Source organism: Setaria italica, chromosome III (genome assembly GCF_000263155.2).
Source record: "Setaria italica strain Yugu1 chromosome III, Setaria_italica_v2.0, whole genome shotgun sequence".
Lineage (NCBI taxonomy): Eukaryota > Viridiplantae > Streptophyta > Magnoliopsida > Poales > Poaceae > Setaria > Setaria italica.
In genome coordinates this window covers 8,574,841-8,582,866 of record NC_028452.1, presented here as the reverse complement: position 1 = coordinate 8,582,866, position 8,026 = coordinate 8,574,841, and the positions used below count along the sequence as shown (strand labels likewise).

Below are 8,026 nucleotides of genomic sequence, written 5' to 3'. Positions count from 1 at the left end.
GTTGGGAGCCTAGATTAGACCATAAGTTTCTTTGATATTATTTTTCCGGATCACCAAGATTGTAGTCCATGTTGGCGAATGCATGGCATTAGCACGCTATTAAAGATCATCCAAAAGTGAAGAAAACTGTTGAGCGGCCACAGTCGTAACAAAGGGATAGAGAGAGGATCGTAAGTCGTAGTAGTAGCAAACAAGCTCATGGCATCGCTAGAGGTGGGGTACATGGAAAAGGCCCTCAAGGCATTTAAAGGGGTGGCCGTCATCGCTGCACACTCGTTGGATGCACTCAAGGGCTAATTACGGAGCTATGAATTGAATTTACTCGGATTTGAATTATTCCGTGGAAATCGAATTTCCTGGTTAGCCCTTGTTTGCCCTATGTCCGGCTACAACGCCTAGTTGTGTGGCTTTGGCCGCAGGCAGCACCTTTGGACATCGTCATCTTCATGATGACCTTAAAAGGGCAATATACTGGCTCCGGTCGTCTCCTTTTTATTCCTCCATCTGTGTAATGGGTTTTGTAAATAGTCTACATTTAATACTCATAATTAGCATCTAAACATTCGATATGACACATGCTAAAAATAAGCAAAGGGAACCAAACGCCCCCTTAGACTGTTTGCACATTTCACTTTTCTTAGATTATAATAATCAGGTTGTTATAATTTGTGAATTGCTTTTGTTTTTAGGTTGCTTTGCAATTCACCATCTGCAGAAAAACTAATGGCGTGCGGCAATTCAGTTGGCTTTTGAAAAATTTTAAAAAGGAGAAGATGGAGAAATAAAAAAAACGTGTAAATACTACTCCCTCCGTTCCAAATTATAAAATTATAGGTCTTTTAGACTTTTCTAAGTTTATAGATATTGTTATACACCTAGACATATACTTATATTTAGATGCATAATAATATATTTATAAGAAAGTTAAAACGGCATACAATTTGGAACGGAAGGGGTAGTACCAATTTGTACGTATCTAACTGAGACGTAAAAGAAAAACATGACCGGGAAAGGGTTCTTGTGGGACTTATAAATACCTCCTCGATCGCCGCCTCTGTTTCTCCTCTGACGGCTGCGCGCTTGAAGAAACTGAGAGTTACGCGAGCACGAGCCCGAGGAATTGCGATACGGGGCGAATGAATTGCGAGATGAAGTACGTGGTGGTGACCGGCGGCGTGTTGAGCGGCCTCGGCAAGGGGGTGACCGCCAGCAGCATCGGCGTCCTGCTCAAGGCCTGTGGCCCCCGCGTTACATCCATCAAGATCGGTATGCACTTCTTCCTTCGAGGGAAGACAAATCGGTCTTCCTTTGCTTTACGATTTCAAAATCACGTGGATTGAAACAGTAGCTATTCACGGGACATTGGTCAGGCGCTTATTGAACTTGTTCAGCTTGCATTCTTAAATTCACACACGCATTGCCTGTAGGCTGTAGTCTTTGGGGTTATACTTGATCTTGATCTGAGTGTTCATTATTGGTTGATGGATCAAGTTCACATGCATTAGAAGCAAGCAAATGATTAGGGTGTAAATGTAATGCTAGTTGGGTGTGAAGAAACTTCCTCCATTCGTTTCAAGGAATTTTCCTCCCACAAATTTAGTCGTGAAGACATCTCATTGTCTCGTTATCTCTTGTGGGAATCATGCCCCCTGTTATTGGCATGGTGCTTTGATTGCTTGCGTTTGTCTTTATAAGAATATAAGGTCGTTGTATTTCTTGGATGTGCAGATCCTTACCTGCACCTTGATGCTGGAACGATTTCTCCTTCCAAGCATGGTGAAGTTTTTGTGTTAGATGATGGCGGCGAGGTGCGGGAATATGACAAGTCATATATGCATGCATGCTAGCAACATACTTGTCCGTTTGATCGCATATCTTCTGCCTCTTGCAGGTGGACTTGGATCTGGGTAACTATGAGAGGTTTCTTGACATTCAATTGACACGTAACAATAACATTACCACTGGAAAGATCGTCATGGTGTGCATACTATATTGTTATGCCAAACTACCACGGTAGCTTTATTTTAAGATCAATTCCATCTAATGTATTCAGAGCATGACTACATCACATGAGGGATTTTAAGCTTCTTACCCGTTTCCTTTAATATGTGATCATCAAAGGGAATTTGTTGATGTCTTTGTCTTATAATTAACTGATTGGAGACAAAAATATTTATGTCCACCTCAACTAGTGTGTGTATTAAAAGCAAACGCTTAGATTCATCATATACTAACATTACATGTGAAATGTGTAATCTGCTCTTACTTTTAATTACTCCACTTACCATATCTTGATCATGGCAGTCTGTTCTTGATAAAGAAAGGAAGGGAGAATACCTGGGAGAGACTGTGCAGGTGAAACCACCTTTTGCGGTCTCATTTTTGTTTAATATCTGAATTTGGTAACTGCAGGATCTACATTTGAAATTCTAATATATTCCATTTGTTTGGTTTTTTAGATTGCCAATCATGTTACAAAGGCTATACAAGAGTGGATTAGGCGTGTTGCGATGGTTCCTGTTGATGGAAAGGAAGGAGGAAGGACCTCCAGATGTCTGTATAATAGAATTGGGTGGCATAGTAGGTGGAAACACATGACCAACTGTATTACATTTCTTTCTTTTTCTGGATTTGGAAGCTTTTATTTTGCTTATAGTTCTCTTAAAAGCCATGAAAGGTGCACTCTACTTGTAGCTTAAAAGTACTACATTTGCTGCAGGGGATATCGAATCTATGATCTTTACTGAAGCATTAAGTCAATTTTTCGACAATCTTGTAATGAAACGCACAATGAATAACTGTTGTAGTTAACCCTTTTTCCCCTCTATGCTGGTATCTATAGGCTCAAGTGCCACATTATTATTTATCTATAGGCTCAAGTTCCACATTATTATTTATCAGGTTGTACATGTCAGTTTTTTTCCAGTTTTCAGTGTAATTAGTGAGCAGGTAAGCAAACTACTTAGTCGATTCATCGTAATCAAGTATCAATTCCTTCCTCATGCCTAACCCATATTGGTATTTTTTTGATACAATACCCACACTTTGTGCTCTTGCAGAAAACTAAGCCAACCCAACACAGTGTACGTGCTTTGAGAGGATTTGGTCTCACACCAGATGCTTTGGTTTGTCGAAGTTTTAATGTTTGACTATGAATCCTTTTAGTTTAGTTTTATCTGTAATCTTCTTGTGACTTATTTGTAGGGTTTTATGGATCTAAACAGTCTACCCTCTATTCCTCTACCTTATCCGTGGTGCCGCTCACAAATGCATATTGAGGTTAGAGGGTAGGGACCTATTTATAGACTCCATTTCCAGGTGTTACAAATATTCCACCCGTGTTCCGGTAAATCCGTGTGACTCCTGAACCATATCACCAACCACGATCAGACAGGTAAGTTTGGTGAGTCTAAAATATATACCAGTCCCTAGCACACATGTGTGAGTCATGTGCCATGATCAATTGTGTATATGAGATAAATTTCAATATGATCTTGTGGGTTAACAGCCTGCAGAGCCGTTCCTGCAAAACAAACCCAGCTCTTCCGTCGTGCTGTACCCAGGTCAAACATGTACGTACATAAGAAATATTCCAGTAGAGTTGGTCTCAATTAATTCATCTACTGTATTCCAGCACAAACGTCCTCGGCATCTCGAGTATCACTTCCTCAAGTTAAATTCCGCATCAATTATTCCACATCCGAATAATTCCACATTGAGCTGAACAATAACCACATTATATGAACAATGTTGAAAGCTATATAAAAACCCAACATCTCCCACTTAATTGAAACATTTCAATAAATAAAATGAAGTTCCATGTATCTAACATGTTAGAAAACAATTCTTGACTTTAGTCAGTGGACCTGCAACCATGTTAGTCAAATAAACATACCTGGATTTATTTGTCACCTTTTGGATACAATAATAACTTCCTCAATGTGTTCACTATTACCATAGACTTCCAAAATAAGTGACAGGTTGTGATGCAATTTCCATGATCTCATGATACAAGATATTCTCTTAGCCACACACACTTTCTTCCATTGCTTTAATGCAACAACTAATTCCAGTAGCTAAGGTATGGTCATTTTAGAAAATAGCACAAAATTTCAATGCTATTAATTCCTTCTTTTTCCTAGAGAGTATTTGGATACTATTTCTCATTGAGTTTAATTCCCTTTTCATAGGTGCATTGCAAATTTGTAGTTTTCCGTAGAGAATCATTCCATCTCAGAATAAATAAGGGGACCAATTGTTCCAATCTCTATGTACATTATATACCAAGCATCGGAAGCTTTTCATATAACTTTCTTATCCAAAGTATAGAAAAATAACCAAGCTTTAAGTTTCGTCTGTGACCTCATTTGAAGTAATATAAGAATGTCAATTGGCACATTAAAATATAGTGAAAGTAAAAAATTTCAGCAAACAAATGTGCATGCAATTGTCACATTCCATCCTCGAAAAACCATATGATATGATAGCCTTTAAAATAAATAAATAAATACCATTGACGTGAAGCTTGTTTATGATAAGAAATTAATATACACAACTGCAAACTTTGCTTTGATTTCCTTTTCTCCACAACTTTTTGGCTGTAGCATATTTCCTCCCACAAATGTTTATTAAGACGAAAGCCAAGTTATACTTTCATTCATTGGAATTCAAGGTTTATAAGCCGTAATATCAATAATATGCAATTGATTATTATTTCAATAGGAAAAAAGTTTCCACAAAGTAACATTGCTTCCTTTGAATATAGCTAAACTAAAATCCACAAAGTACATACCTTCCCTTTGTGTGTAGTTTAAAGTTCCCACAAAATAAACATTGTCTCAATGTTTCTACAAAGTATACCTTCCCTTTGTGTGAATCCATTAGCAAAGAGTTTAGTCTTAATTCCAATAAGATGTATATTTAGGTTCCAGCCTATAGATTTATAGCTGTATGGTGAAGTAAAACAAGATCCAAACACCATTCCTCCTCATTGAGTCAGATCCATAGTTTTCATTAAGATTTAATTCCTCTAAGCAAAAAAACTTGCTTCTTCCTCTAAACCTGAAATTCAGAGTGTGTTCCCATACAATACATAATGATCATCCATGTATATGATGGTTAATGTATTCCTTCCACTTTTCCTAAGCATGTTAGTGACGGGAGTATGACATATGGTACCTTCAAGTGGATACCTCTTCCTCAATGAGTATTAATTCCATGTGTAATACTATGTGTCCATCTGTGCTTCCTGTCGTATTCTCAATAATTCCACCCTTACCAACTTAGAGCAATATGAGTGTAAAAAATATATATATCTCTGAGTTCCACCAGTTTGTCATCGAATATCCAAAATAAACAATGAGGTTCCTGGTGTGTACTACCAAAAATAGTTGAACAATAAAGCAAGGGTTTCCTTCCAGCCCACAACTTAAAGATAGTGACTGTGATAATATAAACAATGATTATCCCAATAAATGATAACAATTTATAAATGTTTTATTCCTTTGCATATACCAGCTATTGCGAAGTGTATAGTATACATTGAATAATTCCATGCTCACTATATCAACCATTCAATATTCCTGAAGTGTAATCTCCCCCATAATCAGCGAATAAAACTTATATTCAACTAATTTTCCACTTCAATTTAAATTTCTCTAAAATATCAAAAATGTTTCCAACTGTGTTGTAATAGATACATGTAACTATATCTAGAATTAATAATCCATAACTGTGACAAATCTTCCCTTAAAGGGAGTAGACACTTACTATGTATATGCCAAAAAAAAAAAAGACAATACCAATAAGGTCTTTCCACCTTCAGAGATGGCGTTATAAATGCTTCAATTATTATAGAAATCCTCCCACTTAAAGTTTAGAATTCTAGAATTAATAAGCTTCTTAATTGTGTTCTAGATATATGACCAAGTCATAAATGACATTAAATAATATTCCAAGCACGTGTTCCTATCTATAGCATTCCTGACTTTGAGTTAATTCACATATTAAGCAATCATGTTGTCATCTTCCAACATATTGTCAAGAATGTTAAACCATAACATGATTCACATGGGCAATATTTAAAGCTTTCCTTTTCCAAATAGTACCATAACTAATGGACTCCAATTAAGCAACATATGTAAAAATTCTTCACATGCTAGGTGAGTATAAGGCATCAATTTTCCTTCGCAAGGGAGTTAAGCCTTAATTTTCAATTCCAAGTATCACAACTAAAACATTACTCTTCAAGTAAGCACACAACCATATACTTCCTTGGAATTGTTTGCGTCGAAGTAAATAAACTTATAATCACTAGCAATATGGGGTATAGAACCAGAATGCACGATCCAACTATTTGGAAAAGTAGTGTTAAACAAAATTATAGACATACCTTCCTCTTCGCCAATTCCTTTATAAGTATTATATCTTCCTCCCCAAGGTGCAATTAGCAATAGTTGATTGGATCCTTCCCTTGGAGAGTTTTCTATATTCCTCCACAAGTAAATAATATCTATCCGATATCACATATTGAATGTCCGAAAAAAATTGATAACATGGCATCTTGAACTATCTCCATCAATTTGGCAAAGAGTGTAGGGCAACCATAGAGTACACTTCTTCTAGAAAAATAATAATACCACTGATTCTGCAATTCCTCCTCTAAGTGGAGTTAATAGAGAAAAAAAACTTTCCAGATTAGCATATTAATTTCCATGCAATCCGTCCACCATTAATTCGGTTAGCATTGATGTTCTTCCTCACTACTTTCCTCTTCCTCAGCAAAGATTTTAATCTTTCTGCTTTGTGGTCGTGAATTATGATAATATCAGGATAAGAGCATAATAATTAATTGTGTTTTCCAAACCGTGAGAGTGAATGATATTTGATGCCACGTAGAGAAAGAAAGGGTGTTAATGTACGTAGCTGTAGGTCTGCAAATTTCTGTGTTTGTTCCTTGCTTTCCTCCTGTCAGAGTTCGTGCACATCCATGATATTCGTACAGCAATTCCTGTTGGCTCTTCTGCCCAGTTCTTTTCTTCCTTGATCGGCATGAATTACCCTCCTTCCTCGATCAACTAAGACTTGATCGAGTACACATCAACTTGCACCTCTCTTGTTTCAACAAGCCATTGGCTTATCTTCTCTTCCCTTCCGCATGCAAAAAGAAAAAAAACGCACAGTTGTTCCAAGAGAGAAAAATCTATCTTACCACCGATCACTATTGCACTACTGCAAGTTGATAAATATGATGGAAGAAACTAGAGAAAAAAAAATTTCCACATGCCATGCACTTCCCTGATTCACGGTTGATTACGGCAGAAAGAAAAAAAATTTCAATCACATGTGCCCCTGTCCTTCCACCGTCGTAGGCGTTTTGATCAGCACAGCATCCAGATTTCTCTGTCCACGCCAGGCTGCGAGGCAGCGGACGACGCGTGTTGAGGGCTTGAAGCTACGCATCTGAGGACAGGCTAGAAGGCTGCGTGCTCAGAATTGCTTCCCTGAAACAGGTTAGTTGGCTTAGCCGATAGAATCGGCGACGGGGTTGGTCGACCGACTTTTTTATTTTTTAGCCCTTTTTGAAAGATTCTCACAAATAGGTTCCTGGTGGAACCAATTTCAAAAATGGACCCTTAGCTTGGCGCCATCCACGCTGGCGCCAAGCTACAACGTCTCGGCGCCAGCCATCCTGGCGCCGAGGTCTTTGCACAGCTGCTGACGCGGATGCCGACGTGGCGGGAGCTTGGCGCCAGCCATGATGGCGCCAAGCCTTGGCGCCATGGATCTTGGCGCCAAGCTTGGCGGCGTAGATCTTGGCGCCGAGCTATCTACGTCGTACCTCTTCGCGTTTCGAACTAAATAAGTATAATTATTCCGAGGAGTGTGCAACGAACTAAGTTGTGGTTCAACTGGTTAGGAGGTGGGTTCCTTAGCTTGGAGACCCGAGTTCAAACCCCAGTGTTGAACCTTTTTTACTCGAGTCTCCAAGCTCGACCAACCCACACTAGCGGAGTTAGAGTAATAA

At 38.3% G+C, this 8,026-nt stretch overlaps 1 pseudogene; it reads left to right on the top strand.

The window, feature by feature from the left end:
* Positions 1–1,148: 1,148 nt before the first annotated feature.
* The window catches only part of LOC101770405, an 11,438-nt pseudogene continuing 4,560 nt past the window's right edge, over positions 1,149–8,026 (top strand).